This window comes from Leuresthes tenuis, unplaced genomic scaffold (genome assembly GCF_036924035.1).
Source record: "Leuresthes tenuis unplaced genomic scaffold, fLeuTen1.0.hap1 SCAF_23, whole genome shotgun sequence".
Classification (NCBI taxonomy): Eukaryota; Metazoa; Chordata; class Actinopteri; order Atheriniformes; family Atherinopsidae; genus Leuresthes; species Leuresthes tenuis.
In genome coordinates this window covers 2,047,455-2,061,683 of record NW_027325377.1, presented here as the reverse complement: position 1 = coordinate 2,061,683, position 14,229 = coordinate 2,047,455, and the positions used below count along the sequence as shown (strand labels likewise).

Here is a 14,229-nt window from a genome sequence, read left to right as displayed (position 1 = left end):
TGTTATGTGTCTCTCTGTTTTTTTTCTGTGTCTCTTCGTGGTCGTTTTGTGTCTCTTTGTGGTCGTTTTGTGTCTCTGGATGTTTTGTGTCTCTTTCCGGTAATTTTGTGTCTCTTTGTGGTAGTTTTGTCTCTCTTTGTGGACATTTTATGTCTGTTTGTGGTAGTTTTGTCTCTCTTTGTGGTCATTTTGTGTGTCTGTTGTCGTTTTGTGTCTCTTTGTGGTTGTTTTTTGTCTCTGGATGTTTTGTGTCTCTTTGTGGTCGTTATGTGTCTCTGGATGTTTTGTGTCTCTTTGTGGTCGTTTTGTCTTTTGTGGTCATTTTGTGTCTCTTTGTGGTTGTTTTGTCTCTGGATGTTTTTTGTCTCTTTCTGGTAATTTTGTGTCTCTCTGTGGTTGTTTTGTCTCTCTTTGTAGTTGTTTTGTGTCTCTCTGTGGTTGTTTTGTGTCTCTTTCTGGTTGTTTTGTGTCTCTTTGTGGTTGTTATGTGTCTCTTTGTGGTCGTTTTGTGTCTCTTTGTGGTTGTTAATTGTCTCTTTGTGGTCGTTTTGTGTCTCTGGATGTTTTGTGACTCTTTCCGGTAATTTTGTTTCTCTTTGTGGTCGTTTTGTCTCTCTTTGTGGTCATTTTGTGTGTCTGTGGTCGTTTTGTGTCTCTTTGTGGTTGTTATGTGTCTCTGGATGTTTTGTGTCTCTTTGTGGTAGTTTTGTCTCTCTTTGTGGTCATTTTGTGTCTCTGTGGTCGTTTTGTGTCTCTTTGTGGTTGTTTTGTGTCTCTGAATGTTTTGTGTCTCTTTCTGCTTGTTATGTGTCTCTCTGTGGTTGTTTTCTGTCTCTCTTTGGTTTTTTTGTGTCTCTTTCTGGTCATTTTGTGTCTCTTTGTGGTTGTTTTATGTCTCTGGATGTTTTGTGTCTCTTTCTGCTTGTTATGTGTCTCTCTGTGGTTGTTTTCTTTGTCTCTGTGGTCGTTTTGTGTCTCTTTCTGGTCATTTTGTGTCTCTTTGTGGTTGTTTTATATCTCTGGATGTTTTGTGTCTCTTTCTGCTTGTTATGTGTCTCTCTGTGGTTGTTTTGTGTCTCTTTGTGGTTGTTATGTGTCTCTTTGTGGTCGTTTTGTGTCTCTTTGTGGTTGTTGTGTGTCTCTTTGTGGTCGTTTTGTGTCTCTTTGTGGTCGTTTTGTGTCTCTGGATGTTTTGTGTCTCTTTCCGGTAATTTTGTTTCTCTTTGTGGTAGTTTTCTCTCTCTTTGTGGTCATTTTGTGTCTCTGTGGTCGTTTTGTGTCTCTTTGTGGTTGTTTTGTGTCTCTGAATGTTTTGTGTCTCTTTGTGGTCGTTTTGTCTCTTGTGGTCATTTTGTGTCTCTTTGTGGTAGTTTTGTCTCTCTTTGTGGACATATTGTGTCTCTTTGTGGTTGTTTTGTGTCTCTTTGTAGTTGTTTTCTGTCTCTGTGGTTTTTTTGTGTCTCCTTCTAGTAATTCTTTGTCTCTTTGTGGTAGCTTTGTGTCTCTTTGTGGTAGTTTTTTTTCTGTTTGTGGTTGTTTTGTGTCTCTTTGTGATCGTTTTGTGTCTGTTTGTAGTTGTTGTGTCTCTGTGGTTGTTTTGTCTCTCTTTGTGGTCATTTTATGTCTGTTTGTGGTAGTTTTGTCTCTCTTTGTGGTCATTTTGTGTGTCTGTTGTCGTTTTGTGTCTCTTTGTGGTTGTTTTTTGTCTCTGGATGTTTTGTGTCTCTTTGTGGTCGTTATGTGTCTCTGGATGTTTTGTGTCTCTTTGTGGTCGTTTTGTCTCTTGTGGTCATTTTGTGTCTCTTTGTGGTTGTTTTGTCTCTGGATGTTTTGTGTCTCTTTCTGCTTGTTATGTGTCTCTCTGTGGTTGTTTTGTGTCTCTTTGTGGTTGTTATGTGTCTCTTTGTGGTCGTTTTGTGTCTCTTTGTGGTTGTTATGTGTCTCTGGATGTTTTGTGTCTCTTTCTGTTAATTTTGTGTCTCTTTGTGGTTTTTTTTGTCTCTCTTTGTAGTCGTTTTGTGTCTCTCTGTGTCTTTCATAATTTTCATGACTTATGTGTTGCTGTGGCTTAGCTGGTCAAAGTGCCTGTCTTGTAAACAGGAGATCCTGGGTTCAAATCCCAGCAGTGCCTGTGGTCTTTTTAAGCTAACTATGACTTAGCATATAAGTGTGTCTTTGTGGTTGTTATGTGTCGTTTTGTGTCTCTGGATGTTTTCTGTCTCTCTGTGGTTGTTTTGTGTCTCTTTGTGTTTGTTTTGTGTCTCTTTGTGGTTGTTTTGTGTCTCTGGATGTTTTGTGTCTCTTTCTGCTTGTTTTGTGTCTCTCTGTGGTTGTTTTGTGTCTCTTTGTGGTCGTTTTGTGACTTTCATAATTTTTCTGACTTATGTGGTGCTGTAGCTTAGTTGGTCAAAGTGCCTGTCTAGTAAACAGGAGATCCTGGGTTCAAATCCCAGCAGTGCCTGTGGTCCTGTTAAGCTAACGATGACTTAGCATATAAGTGTCTCTTTGTGGTTTTTATGTGTCTCTCTGTGGTTGTTTTGTGTCTCTTTGTGGTCGTTATGTGTCTCTTTGTGGTCATTTTGTGTATCTTTGTGGTCGTTTTGTGTCTCTGGATGTTTTGTGTCTCTTTCTGCTTGTTAAGTGTCTCTCTGTGGTTGTTTTGTGTCTCTTTGTGGTTGTTATGTGTCTCTTTGTGGTCGTTTTGTGTCTCTTTGTGGTTGTTATGTGTCTCTGGATGTTTTGTGTCTCTTTCTGTTAATTTTGTGTCTCTCTGTGGTTTTTTTTGTCTCTCTTTGTAGTCGTTTTGTGTCTCTCTGCGGTTGTTTTGTGTCTCTGTGGTCGTTTAGTGTCTTTCATCATTTTTCTGACTTATGTGGCGCTGTGGCTTAGTTGGTCAAAGTGCCTGTCTCGTAAACAGGAGATCCTGGGTTCAAATCCCAGCAGTGCCTGTGCTCCTGTTAAGCTAACGATGACTTAGCATATAAGTGTCTCTTTGTGGTTGTTTTCTGTCTCTCTGTGGTAGTTTTGTCTCTCTTTGTGGTCGTTTTGTCTCTCTTTGTGGTCATTTTGTGTGTCTGTGGTCGTTTTGTGTCTCTTTGTGGTTGTTTTGTGTCTCTCTGTGGTTGTTTTGTGTCTCTTTCTGGTCATTTTGTGTCTCTTTGTGGTTGTTTTATGTCTCTAGATGTTTTGTGTCTCTTTCTGCTTGTTATGTGTCTCTCTGTGTTTCTTTTGTGTCTCTTTCTGCTTGTTATATGTCTCTTTGTGGTCGTTTTGTGTCTCTTTGTGGTTGTTATGTGTCTCTTTGTGGTCGTTTTGTGTCTCTTTGTGGTCGTTTTGTGTCTCTTTGTGGTTGTTATGTGTCTCTTTGTGGTCATTTTGTGTCTCTTTGTGGTCGTTTTGTGTCTCTGGATGTTTTGTAACTCTTTCCGGTAATTTTGTTTCTCTTTGTGGTCGTTTTGTCTCTCTTTGTGGTCATTTTGTGTGTCTGTGGTCGTTTTGTGCCTCTTTGTGGTTGTTTTGTGTCTCTGGATGTTTTGTGTCTCTTTGTGGTAGTTTTGTCTCTCTTTGTGGTCATTTTGTGTCTCCTTGTGGTCGTTTTGTGTCTCTGTGGTCGTTTTATGTCTCTCTGTGGTTGTTTTGTGTCTTTTTGTGGTCGTTTTGTCACTTGTGGTCATTTTGTGTCTCTTTGTGGTCGTTTTGTGTCTCTTTGTGGTAGTTTTGTGTCTCTTTGTAGTTGTTGTGTCTCTTTGTGGTCGTTTTGTGTCTCTTTTTGGTCGTTTTGTGTCTCTTTGTGGTCGTTTTGTCTCTTGTGGTCATTTTGTGTCTCTCTGTGGTTGTTTTGTGTCTCTGTGGTCGTTTTGTGTCTCTCTGTGGTCATCTTGTGTCTCTTTGTGGTCGTTTTGTGTATCTGAATGTTTTGTGTCTTTCATCATTTTTATGGCTTATGTGGTGCTGTGGCTTAGTTGGTCAAAGTGCCTGTCTTGTAAACAGGAGATCCTGGGTTCAAATCCCAGCAGTGCCTGTGGTCCTGTTAAGCTAACGATGACTTAGTATATAAAACAGGTCATTATCAGGGTTCTACTGAATGTTTTTCATTGGTCCTCTAAATTAAATGATGAACGTTTAAATGATGAACATCATGATTATTATGAGTCTGTTCTTTGGTCAGACTTGATAAAAATGTTTTTAGAAATCGGAGTTAGTTTTGGGAGAGGCTTTGGATCTACTTCCTCAAGTGGATCCAGTTCAGGACAAAGTGGATCCAGCCGATAATCTTTATTCTTTCATCATTTTCATGACTTATGTGGTGCTGTGGCTTAGCTGGTCAAAGTGCCTATCTTGTAAACAGGAGATCCTGGGTTCAAATCCCAGCAGTGCCTGTGGTCTTTTTAAGCTAACTATGACTTAGCATATAAGTGTCTCTTTGTGGTTGTTATGTGTCGTTTTGTGTCTCTGGATGTTTTCTGTCTCTCTGTGGTTGTTTTGTGTCTCTTTGTGTTTGTTTTGTGTCTCTTTGTGGTTGTTTTGTGTCTCTGGATGTTTTGTGTCTGTTTCTGCTTGTTAAGTGTCTCTCTGTGGTTGTTATCTGTCTCTTTGTGGTTGTTATGTGTCTCTGGATGTTTTGTGTCTCTTTCTGCTTGTTTTGTGTCTCTCTGTGGTTGTTTTGTGTCTCTTTGTGGTCGTTTTGTGACTTTCATCATTTTTATGACTTATGTGGTGCTGTAGCTTAGTTGGTCAAAGTGCCTGTCTAGTAAACAGGAGATCCTGGGTTCAAATCCCAGCAGTGCCTGTGGTCCTGTTAAGCTAACGATGACTTAGTATATAAGTGTCTCTTTGTGGTTTTTTTATGTCTCTGGATGTTTTGTGTCTCTTTCTGCTTGTTATGTGTCTCTCTGTGGTTGTTTTGTGTCTCTTTGTGGTTGTTATGTGTCTCTTTGTGGTCGTTTTGTGTCTCTTTGTGGTCGTTATGTGTCTCTTTGTGGTCATTTTGTGTATCTTTGTGGTCGTTTTGTGTCTCTGGATGTTTTGTGTCTCTTTCTGCTTGTTAAGTGTCTCTCTGTGGTTGTTTTGTGTCTCTTTGTGGTTGTTATGTGTCTCTTTGTGGTCGTTTTGTGTCTCTTTGTGGTTGTTATGTGTCTCTGGATGTTTTGTGTCTCTTTCTGTTAATTTTGTGTCTCTCTGTGGTTTTTTTTGTCTCTCTTTGTAGTCGTTTTGTGTCTCTCTGCGGTTGTTTTGTGTCTCTGTGGTCGTTTAGTGTCTTTCATCATTTTTCTGACTTATGTGGCGCTGTGGCTTAGTTGGTCAAAGTGCCTGTTTCGTAAACAGGAGATCCTGGGTTCAAATCCCAGCAGTGCCTGTGGTCCTGTTAAGCTAACGATGACTTAGTATATAAGTGTCTCTTTGAGGTCGTTTTGTGTCTCTGGATGTTTTCTGTCTCTCTGTGGTTGTTTTGTGTGTCTTTCTGGTCATTTTGTGTGTCTTTGTGGTGGTTTTGTGTCTCTGGATGTTTTGTGTCTCTTTCTGCTTGTTAAGTGTCTCTCTGTGGTTGTTTTGTGTCTCTTTGTGGTTGTTATGTGTCTCTTTGTGGTCGTTTTGTGTATCTGAATGTTTTGTGTCTTTCATCATTTTTCTGACTTATGTGGTGCTGTGGCTTAGTTGGTCAAAGTGCCTGTCTAGTAAACAGAAAATCCTGGGTTCAAATCCCAGCAGTGCCTGTGGTCTTGTTAAGCTAACGATGACTTAGCATATAAGTGTCTCTTTGTGGTTGTTTTCTGTCTCTTTCTGGTCATTTTGTGTCTCTTTGTGGTTGTTTTCTGTCTCTGGATGTTTTGTGTCTCTTTCTGTTAATTTTGTGTCTCTCTGTGGTTGATTTGTGTCTCTTTCTGGTTGTTATGTATCTCTTTGTGGTCGTTATGTGTCTCTCTGTGGTTGTTTTGTGTCTCTTTCTGGTCATTTTGTGTCTCTTTGTGGTTTTTTTATGTCTCTGGATGTTTTGTGTCTCTTTCTGCTTGTTATGTGTCTCTCTGTGGTTGTTTTGTGTCTCTTTGTGGTTGTTATGTGTCTCTTTGTGGTCGTTTTGTGTCTCTTTGTGGTCGTTATGTGTCTCTTTGTGGTCATTTTGTGTATCTTTGTGGTCGTTTTGTGTCTCTGGATGTTTTGTGTCTCTTTCTGCTTGTTAAGTGTCTCTCTGTGGTTGTTTTGTGTCTCTTTGTGGTTGTTATGTGTCTCTTTGTGGTCGTTTTGTGTCTCTTTGTGGTTGTTATGTGTCTCTGGATGTTTTGTGTCTCTTTCTGTTAATTTTGTGTCTCTCTGTGGTTTTTTTTGTCTCTCTTTGTAGTCGTTTTGTGTCTCTCTGCGGTTGTTTTGTGTCTCTGTGGTCGTTTAGTGTCTTTCATCATTTTTCTGACTTATGTGGCGCTGTGGCTTAGTTGGTCAAAGTGCCTGTCTCGTAAACAGGAGATCCTGGGTTCAAATCCCAGCAGTGCCTGTGGTCCTGTTAAGCTAACGATGACTTAGTATATAAGTGTCTCTTTGAGGTCGTTTTGTGTCTCTGGATGTTTTCTGTCTCTCTGTGGTTGTTTTGTGTGTCTTTCTGGTCATTTTGTGTGTCTTTGTGGTGGTTTTGTGTCTCTGGATGTTTTGTGTCTCTTTCTGCTTGTTAAGTGTCTCTCTGTGGTTGTTTTGTGTCTCTTTGTGGTTGTTATGTGTCTCTTTGTGGTCGTTTTGTGTATCTGAATGTTTTGTGTATTTCATCATTTTTCTGACTTATGTGGTGCTATGGCTTAGTTGGTCAAAGTGCCTGTCTCGTAAACAGAAGATCCTGTGTTCAAATCCCAGCAGTGCCTGTGGTCTTGTTAAGCTAACGATGACTTAGCATATAAGTGTCTCTTTGTGGTTGTTTTCTGTCTCTTTCTGGTCATTTTGTGTCTCTTTGTGGTTGTTTTCTGTCTCTGGATTTTTTGTGTCTCTTTCTGCTTGTTATGTGTCTCTCTGTGGTTGTTTTGTGTCTCTTTCTGGTTGTTTTGTGTCTCTCTGTGGTTGTTTTGTGTCTCTTTCTGGTCATTTTGTGTCTCTTTGTGGTTGTTTTATGTCTCTCTGTGTTTCTTTTGTGTCTCTTTGTGGTTGTTATGTGTCTCTTTGTGGTCGTTTTGTGTCTCTTTGTGGTTGTTATGTGTCTCTTTGTGGTCGTTTTGTGTCTCTTTGTGGTCGTTTTGTGTCTCTTTCTGCTTGTTATGTGTCTCTCTGTGTTTCTTTTGTGTCTCTTTGTGGTTGTTATGTGTCTCTTTGTGGTCGTTTTGTGTCTCTTTGTGGTTGTTATGTGTCTCTTTGTGGTCGTTTTGTGTCTCTTTGTGGTCGTTTTGTGTCTCTTTGTGGTTGTTATGTGTCTCTTTGTGGTCGTTTTGTGTCTCTTTGTGGTCGTTTTGTGTCTCTGGATGTTTTGTGTCTCTTTCCGGTAATTTTGTGTCTCTTTGTGGTAGTTTTGTCTCTCTTTGTGGTCATTTTGTGTCTCTGTGGTCGTTTTGTGTCTCTTTGTGGTTGTTTTGTGTCTCTGAATGTTTTGTGTCTCTTTGTGGTCGTTTTGTCTCTTGTGGTCATTTTGTGTCTATTTGTGGTTGTTTTGTGTATCTGGATGTTTTGTATCTCTTTCTGGTCATTTTATGTCTCTCTGTGCTTGTTTTGTCTCTCTTTGTGGTTGTTTTGTGTCTCTGTGGTCGTTTTGTGTCTATTTGTGGTCATTTTGTCTCTTGTGGTCATTTTGTGTCTCTTTGTGGTTGTTTTGTGTCTCTTTGTAGTTGTTTTGTGTCTCTGTGGTTGTTTTGTGTCTCTTTCTGGTAATTCTTTGTCTCTTTGTGGTAGCTTTGTGTCTCTTTGTGGTAGTTTTTTTCTCTTTGTGGTTGTTTTGTGTCTCTTTGTGATCGTTTTGTCTCTCTTTGTAGTTGTTTTGTGTCTCTCTGTGGTTGTTTTGTTTCTCTCTGTGGTTGTTTTTTGTCTCTTCGTGGTTGTTATGTTTGTGTTTGTGGTCGTTTGGTGTCTCTTTGTGGTTGTTATATGTCTCATTGTGGTCGTTTTGTGACTCTTTGTGGTCGTTTTGTGTCTCTTTGTGGTCGTTTTGTGTCTCTTTGTGGTTGTTATGTGTCTCTTTGTGGTTGTTATGTGTCTCTTTGTGGTCGTTTTGTGTCTCTTTGTGGTTGTTATGTGTCTCTTTGTGGTCGTTTTGTGTCTCTTTGTGGTCGTTTTGTGTCTCTTTGTGGTTGTTATGTGTCTCTTTGTGGTCGTTTTGTGTCTCTTTGTGGTCGTTTTGTGTCTCTGGATGTTTTGTGTCTCTTTCCGGTAATTTTGTGTCTCTTTGTGGTAGTTTTGTCTCTCTTTGTGGTCATTTTGTGTCTCTGTGGTCGTTTTGTGTCTCTTTGTGGTTGTTTTGTGTCTCTGAATGTTTTGTGTCTCTTTGTGGTCGTTTTGTCTCTTGTGGTCATTTTGTGTCTATTTGTGGTTGTTTTGTGTATCTGGATGTTTTGTATCTCTTTCTGGTCATTTTATGTCTCTCTGTGCTTGTTTTGTCTCTCTTTGTGGTTGTTTTGTGTCTCTGTGGTCGTTTTGTGTCTATTTGTGGTCATTTTGTCTCTTGTGGTCATTTTGTGTCTCTTTGTGGTTGTTTTGTGTCTCTTTGTAGTTGTTTTGTGTCTCTGTGGTTGTTTTGTGTCTCTTTCTGGTAATTCTTTGTCTCTTTGTGGTAGCTTTGTGTCTCTTTGTGGTAGTTTTTTTCTCTTTGTGGTTGTTTTGTGTCTCTTTGTGATCGTTTTGTCTCTCTTTGTAGTTGTTTTGTGTCTCTCTGTGGTTGTTTTGTTTCTCTCTGTGGTTGTTTTTTGTCTCTTCGTGGTTGTTATGTTTGTCTTTGTGGTCGTTTGGTGTCTCTTTGTGGTTGTTATATGTCTCATTGTGGTCGTTTTGTGACTCTTTGTGGTCGTTTTGTGTCTCTGGATGTTTTCTGTCTCTTTCCGGTAATTTTGTGTTTCTTTGTGATAGGTTTGTCTCTCTTTGTGGTCATTTTGTGTGTCTGTGGTCGTTTTGTGTCTCTTTGTGGTTGCTTTTTGTCTCTGGATGTTTTGTCTCTCTTTGTGGTCGTTATGTGACTCTGGATGTTTTGTGTCTCTTTGTGGTCGTTTTGTCTGTTGTGGTCATTTTGTGTCTCTTTGTGGTTGTTTTATCTGTCTTTGTAGTTGTTTTGTGTCTCTTTGTGGTTGTTATGTGTCTCTCTGTGTTTTTTCTGTGTCTCTTCGTGGTCGTTTTGTGTCTCTTTGTGGTCGTTTTGTGTCTCTGGATGTTTTGTGTCTCTTTCCGGTAATTTTGTGTCTCTTTGTGGTAGTTTTGTCTCTCTTTGTGGACATATTGTGTCTCTTTGTGGTTGTTTTGTGTCTCTTTGTAGTTGTTTTCTGTCTCTGTGGTTGTTTTGTGTCTCCTTCTAGTAATTCTTTGTCTCTTTGTGGTAGCTTTGTGTCTCTTTGTGGTAGTTTTTTTTCTGTTTGTGGTTGTTTTCTGTCTCTTTGTGATCGTTTTGTTTCTGTTTGTAGTTGTTGTGTCTCTGTGGTTGTTTTGTCTCTCTTTGTGGTCATTTTATGTCTGTTTGTGGTAGTTTTGTCTCTCTTTGTGGTCATTTTGTGTGTCTGTTGTCGTTTTGTGTCTCTTTGTGGTTGTTTTTTGTCTCTGGATGTTTTGTGTCTCTTTGTGGTCGTTATGTGTCTCTGGATGTTTTGTGTCTCTTTGTGGTCGTTTTGTCTTTTGTGGTCATTTTGTGTCTCTTTGTGGTTGTTTTGTCTCTGGATGTTTTTTGTCTCTTTCTGGTAATTTTGTGTCTCTCTGTGGTTGTTTTGTCTCTCTTTGTAGTTGTTTTGTGTCTCTCTGTGGTTGTTTTGTGTCTCTTTCTGGTTGTTTTGTGTCTCTTTGTGGTTGTTATGTGTCTCTTTGTGGTCGTTTTGTGTCTCTTTGTGGTTGTTAATTGTCTCTTTGTGGTTGTTTTGTGTCTCTGGATGTTTTGTGACTCTTTCCGGTAATTTTGTTTCTCTTTGTGGTCGTTTTGTCTCTCTTTGTGGTCATTTTGTGTGTCTGTGGTCGTTTTGTGTCTCTTTGTGGTTGTTATGTGTCTCTGGATGTTTTGTGTCTCTTTGTGGTAGTTTTGTCTCTCTTTGTGGTCATTTTGTGTCTCTGTGGTCGTTTTGTGTCTCTTTGTGGTTGTTTTGTGTCTCTGAATGTTTTGTGTCTCTTTCTGCTTGTTATGTGTCTCTCTGTGGTTGTTTTCTGTCTCTCTGTGGTTTTTTTGTGTCTCTTTCTGGTCATTTTGTGTCTCTTTGTGGTTGTTTTATGTCTCTGGATGTTTTGTGTCTCTTTCTGCTTGTTATGTGTCTCTCTGTGGTTGTTTTCTTTGTCTCTGTGGTTGTTTTGTGTCTCTTTCTGGTCATTTTGTGTCTCTTTGTGGTTGTTTTATGTCTCTGGATGTTTTGTGTCTCTTTCTGCTTGTTATGTGTCTCTCTGTGGTTGTTTTGTGTCTCTTTGTGGTTGTTATGTGTCTCTTTGTGGTCGTTTTGTGTCTCTTTGTGGTTGTTGTGTGTCTCTTTGTGGTCGTTTTGTGTCTCTTTGTGGTCGTTTTGTGTCTCTGGATGTTTTGTGTCTCTTTCCTGTAATTTTGTTTCTCTTTGTGGTAGTTTTCTCTCTCTTTGTGGTCATTTTATGTCTCTGTGGTCGTTTTGTGTCTCTTTGTGGTTGTTTTGTGTCTCTGAATGTTTTGTGTCTCTTTGTGGTCGTTTTGTTTCTTGTGGTCATTTTGTGTCTATTTGTGGTTGTTTTGTGTATCTGGATGTTTTGTGTCTCTTTCCGGTAATTTTGTGTCTCTTTGTGGTAGTTTTGTCTCTCTTTGTGGACATATTGTGTCTCTTTGTGGTTGTTTTGTGTCTCTTTGTAGTTGTTTTCTGTCTCTGTGGTTGTTTTGTGTCTCCTTCTAGTAATTCTTTGTCTCTTTGTGGTCATTTTATGTCTGTTTGTGGTAGTTTTGTCTCTCTTTGTGGTCATTTTGTGTCTCTTTGTGGTTGTTTTTTGTCTCTGGATGTTTTGTGTCTCTTTGTGGTCGTTATGTGTCTCTGGATGTTTTGTGTCTCTTTGTGGTCGTTTTGTCTCTTGTGGTCATTTTGTGTCTCTTTGTGGTTGTTTTGTGTCTCTCTGCGGTTGTTTTGTGTCTCTGTGGTCGTTTAGGGTCTTTCATCATTTTTCTGACTTATGTGGCGCTGTGGCTTAGTTGGTCAAAGTGCCTGTCTCGTAAACAGGAGATCCTGGGTTCAAATCCCAGCAGTGCCTGTGGTCCTGTTAAGCTAACGATGACTTAGCATATAAGTGTCTCTTTGTGGTTGTTTTCTGTATCTCTGTGGTAGTTTTGTCTCTCTTTGTGGTCGTTTTGTCTCTCTTTGTGGTCATTTTGTGTCTCTGTGGTCGTTTTGTGTCTCTTTGTGGTTGTTTTGTGTCTCTCTGTGGTTGTTTTGTGTCTCTTTCTGGTCATTTTGTGTCTCTTTGTGGTTGTTTTATGTCTCTAGATGTTTTGTGTCTCTTTCTGCTTGTTATGTGTCTCTCTGTGTTTCTTTTGTGTCTCTTTGTGGTTGTTATGTGTCTCTTTGTGGTCGTTTTGTGTCTCTTTGTGGTTGTTATGTGTCTCTTTGTGGTCGTTTTGTGTCTCTTTGTGGTCGTTTTGTGTCTCTTTCTGCTTGTTTTGTGTCTCTCTGTGGTTGTTTTGTGTCTCTTTGTGGTCGTTTTGTGTCTCTGGATGTTTTCTGTCTCTCTGTGGTTGTTTTGTGTGTCTTTCTGGTCATTTTGTGTGTCTTTGTGGTGGTTTTGTGTCTCTGGATGTTTTGTGTCTCTTTCTGCTTGTTATGTGTCTCTCTGTGGTTGTTTTGTGTCTCTTTCTGGTTGTTATGTGTCTCTTTGTGGTCGTTATGTGTCTCTTTGTGGTAGTTTTGTCTCTCTTTGTGGTCATTTTGTGTCTCTGTGGTCGTTTTGTGTCTCTTTGTGGTTGTTTTGTGTCTCTCTGTGGTTGTTTTGTGTCTCTTTCTGGTCATTTTGTGTCTCTTTGTGGTTGTTTTATGTCTCTGGATGTTTTGTGTCTCTTTCTGCTTGTTATGTGTCTCTTTGTGGTCGTTTTGTGTCTCTTTGTGGTTGTTATGTGTCTCTTTGTGGTCGTTTTGTGTCTCTTTGTGGTTGTTATGTGTCTCTTTGTGGTCGTTTTGTGTCTCTTTGTGGTCGTTTTGTGTCTCTGGATGTTTTGTAACTCTTTCCGGTAATTTTGTTTCTCTTTGTGGTCGTTTTGTCTCTCTTTGTGGTCATTTTGTGTGTCTGTGGTCGTTTTGTGCCTCTTTGTGGTTGTTTTGTGTCTCTGGATGTTTTGTGTCTCTTTGTGGTAGTTTTGTCTCTCTTTGTGGTCATTTTGTGTCTCCTTGTGGTCGTTTTGTGTCTCTGTGGTCGTTTTATGTCTCTCTGTGGTTGTTTTGTGTCTTTTTGTGGTCGTTTTGTCACTTGTGGTCATTTTGTGTCTCTTTGTGGTCGTTTTGTGTCTCTTTGTGGTAGTTTTATGTCTCTTTGTGGTTGTTTTGTGTCTCTTTGTGATCGTTTTGTGTCTCTTTGTAGTTGTTGTGTCTCTTTGTGGTCATTTTGTGTCCCTTTTTGGTCGTTTTGTGTCTCTTTGTGGTAGTTTTGTCTCTTGTGGTCATTTTGTGTCTCTCTGTGGTTGTTTTGTGTCTCTGTGGTCGTTTTGTGTCTCTCTGTGGTCATCTTGTGTCTCTTTGTGGTCGTTTTGTGTCTCTGGATGTTTTCTGTCTCTCTGTGGTTGTTTTGTGTGTCTTTCTGGTCATTTTGTGTGTCTTTGTGGTGGTTTTGTGTCTCTGGATGTTTTGTGTCTCTTTCTGCTTGTTAAGTGTCTCTCTGTGATCGTTTTGTGTCTCTTTGTAGTTGTTGTGTCTCTTTGTGGTCGTTTTGTGTCTCTTTTTGGTCGTTTTGTGTCTCTTTGTGGTAGTTTTGTCTCTTGTGGTCATTTTGTGTCTCTCTGTGGTTGTTTTGTGTCTCTTTGTGGTCGTTTTGTGTATCTGAATGTTTTGTGTCTTTCATCATTTTTATGACTTATGTGGTGCTGTGGCTTAGTTGGTCAAAGTGCCTGTCTTGTAAACAGGAGATCCTGGGTTCAAATCCCGGCAGTGCCTGTGGTCCTGTTAAGCTAACGATGACTTAGTATATAAAACAGGTCATTATCAGGGTTCTACTGAATGTTTTTCATTGGTCCTCTAAATTAAATGATGAACGTTTAAATGATGAACATCATGATTATTGATTATCTGTTCTTTGGTCAGACTTGATAAAAATGTTTTTAGAAATCGGAGTTAGTTTTGGGAGAGGCTTTGGATCTACTTCCTCAAGTGGATCCAGTTCAGGACAAAGTGACTCCAGCCGATAATCTTTATTCTTTCATAATTTTCATGACTTATGTGTTGCTGTGGCTTAGCTGGTCAAAGTGCCTGTCTTGTAAACAGGAGATCCTGGGTTCAAATCCCAGCAGTGCCTGTGGTCTTTTTAAGCTAACGATGACTTAGCATATAAGTGTCTCTTTGTGGTTGTTTTCTGTCTCTCTGTGGTAGTTTTGTCTCTCTTTGTGGTCGTTTTGTCTCTCTTTGTGGTCATTTTGTGTCTCTGTGGTCGTTTTGTGTCTCTTTGTGGTTGTTTTGTGTCTCTCTGTGGTTGTTTTGTGTCTCTTTGTGGTCGTTTTGTGTATCTGAATGTTTTGTGTCTTTCATCATTTTTATGACTTATGTGGTGCTGTGGCTTAGTTGGTCAAAGTGCCTGTCTTGTAAACAGGAGATCCTGGGTTCAAATCCCAGCAGTGCCTGTGGTCCTGTTAAGCTAACGATGACTTAGTATATAAGTGTCTCTTTGAGGTCGTTTTGTGTCTCTGGATGTTTTCTGTCTCTCTGTGGTTGTTTTGTGTGTCTTTCTGGTCATTTTGTGTGTCTTTGTGGTGGTTTTGTGTCTCTGGATGTTTTGTGTCTCTTTCTGCTTGTTAAGTGTCTCTCTGTGATCGTTTTGTGTCTCTTTGTAGTTGTTGTGTCTCTTTGTGGTCGTTTTGTGTCTCTTTTTGGTCGTTTTGTGTCTCTCTGTGGTTGTTTTGTGTCTCTGTGGTCGTTTTGTGTCTCTCTGTGGTCATCTTGT

General features: G+C 39.7%; 13 non-coding genes across 13 annotated transcripts; all 13 read left to right on the top strand.

Annotated features, from left to right (window-relative positions):
- The first annotated feature begins 2,057 nt into the window (after window positions 1-2,057).
- On the top strand, window positions 2,058-2,131 carry trnat-ugu (transfer RNA threonine (anticodon UGU)). Its single transcript has one exon. It is a non-coding gene; the product is annotated as a tRNA-Thr (tRNA).
- A 256-nt stretch (window positions 2,132-2,387) lies between these two features.
- trnat-agu (transfer RNA threonine (anticodon AGU)) lies at window positions 2,388-2,461 on the top strand. Its single transcript has one exon. It is a non-coding gene; the product is annotated as a tRNA-Thr (tRNA).
- Window positions 2,462-2,874: 413 nt separating this feature from the next.
- trnat-cgu (transfer RNA threonine (anticodon CGU)) lies at window positions 2,875-2,948 on the top strand. Its single transcript has one exon. It is a non-coding gene; the product is annotated as a tRNA-Thr (tRNA).
- Window positions 2,949-3,947: 999 nt separating this feature from the next.
- On the top strand, window positions 3,948-4,021 carry trnat-ugu (transfer RNA threonine (anticodon UGU)). The gene has a single exon. It is a non-coding gene; the product is annotated as a tRNA-Thr (tRNA).
- Window positions 4,022-4,305: 284 nt separating this feature from the next.
- trnat-ugu (transfer RNA threonine (anticodon UGU)) lies at window positions 4,306-4,379 on the top strand. The gene has a single exon. It is a non-coding gene; the product is annotated as a tRNA-Thr (tRNA).
- Window positions 4,380-4,715: 336 nt separating this feature from the next.
- On the top strand, window positions 4,716-4,789 carry trnat-agu (transfer RNA threonine (anticodon AGU)). The gene has a single exon. It is a non-coding gene; the product is annotated as a tRNA-Thr (tRNA).
- A 493-nt stretch (window positions 4,790-5,282) lies between these two features.
- Window positions 5,283-5,356, top strand: trnat-cgu (transfer RNA threonine (anticodon CGU)). The gene has a single exon. It is a non-coding gene; the product is annotated as a tRNA-Thr (tRNA).
- A 284-nt stretch (window positions 5,357-5,640) lies between these two features.
- On the top strand, window positions 5,641-5,714 carry trnat-agu (transfer RNA threonine (anticodon AGU)). The gene has a single exon. It is a non-coding gene; the product is annotated as a tRNA-Thr (tRNA).
- A 699-nt stretch (window positions 5,715-6,413) lies between these two features.
- Window positions 6,414-6,487, top strand: trnat-cgu (transfer RNA threonine (anticodon CGU)). The gene has a single exon. It is a non-coding gene; the product is annotated as a tRNA-Thr (tRNA).
- A 4,782-nt stretch (window positions 6,488-11,269) lies between these two features.
- On the top strand, window positions 11,270-11,343 carry trnat-cgu (transfer RNA threonine (anticodon CGU)). The gene has a single exon. It is a non-coding gene; the product is annotated as a tRNA-Thr (tRNA).
- Window positions 11,344-13,155: 1,812 nt separating this feature from the next.
- On the top strand, window positions 13,156-13,229 carry trnat-ugu (transfer RNA threonine (anticodon UGU)). The gene has a single exon. It is a non-coding gene; the product is annotated as a tRNA-Thr (tRNA).
- A 284-nt stretch (window positions 13,230-13,513) lies between these two features.
- Window positions 13,514-13,587, top strand: trnat-ugu (transfer RNA threonine (anticodon UGU)). Its single transcript has one exon. It is a non-coding gene; the product is annotated as a tRNA-Thr (tRNA).
- Window positions 13,588-13,835: 248 nt separating this feature from the next.
- On the top strand, window positions 13,836-13,909 carry trnat-ugu (transfer RNA threonine (anticodon UGU)). The gene has a single exon. It is a non-coding gene; the product is annotated as a tRNA-Thr (tRNA).
- Window positions 13,910-14,229: the final 320 nt, after the last annotated feature.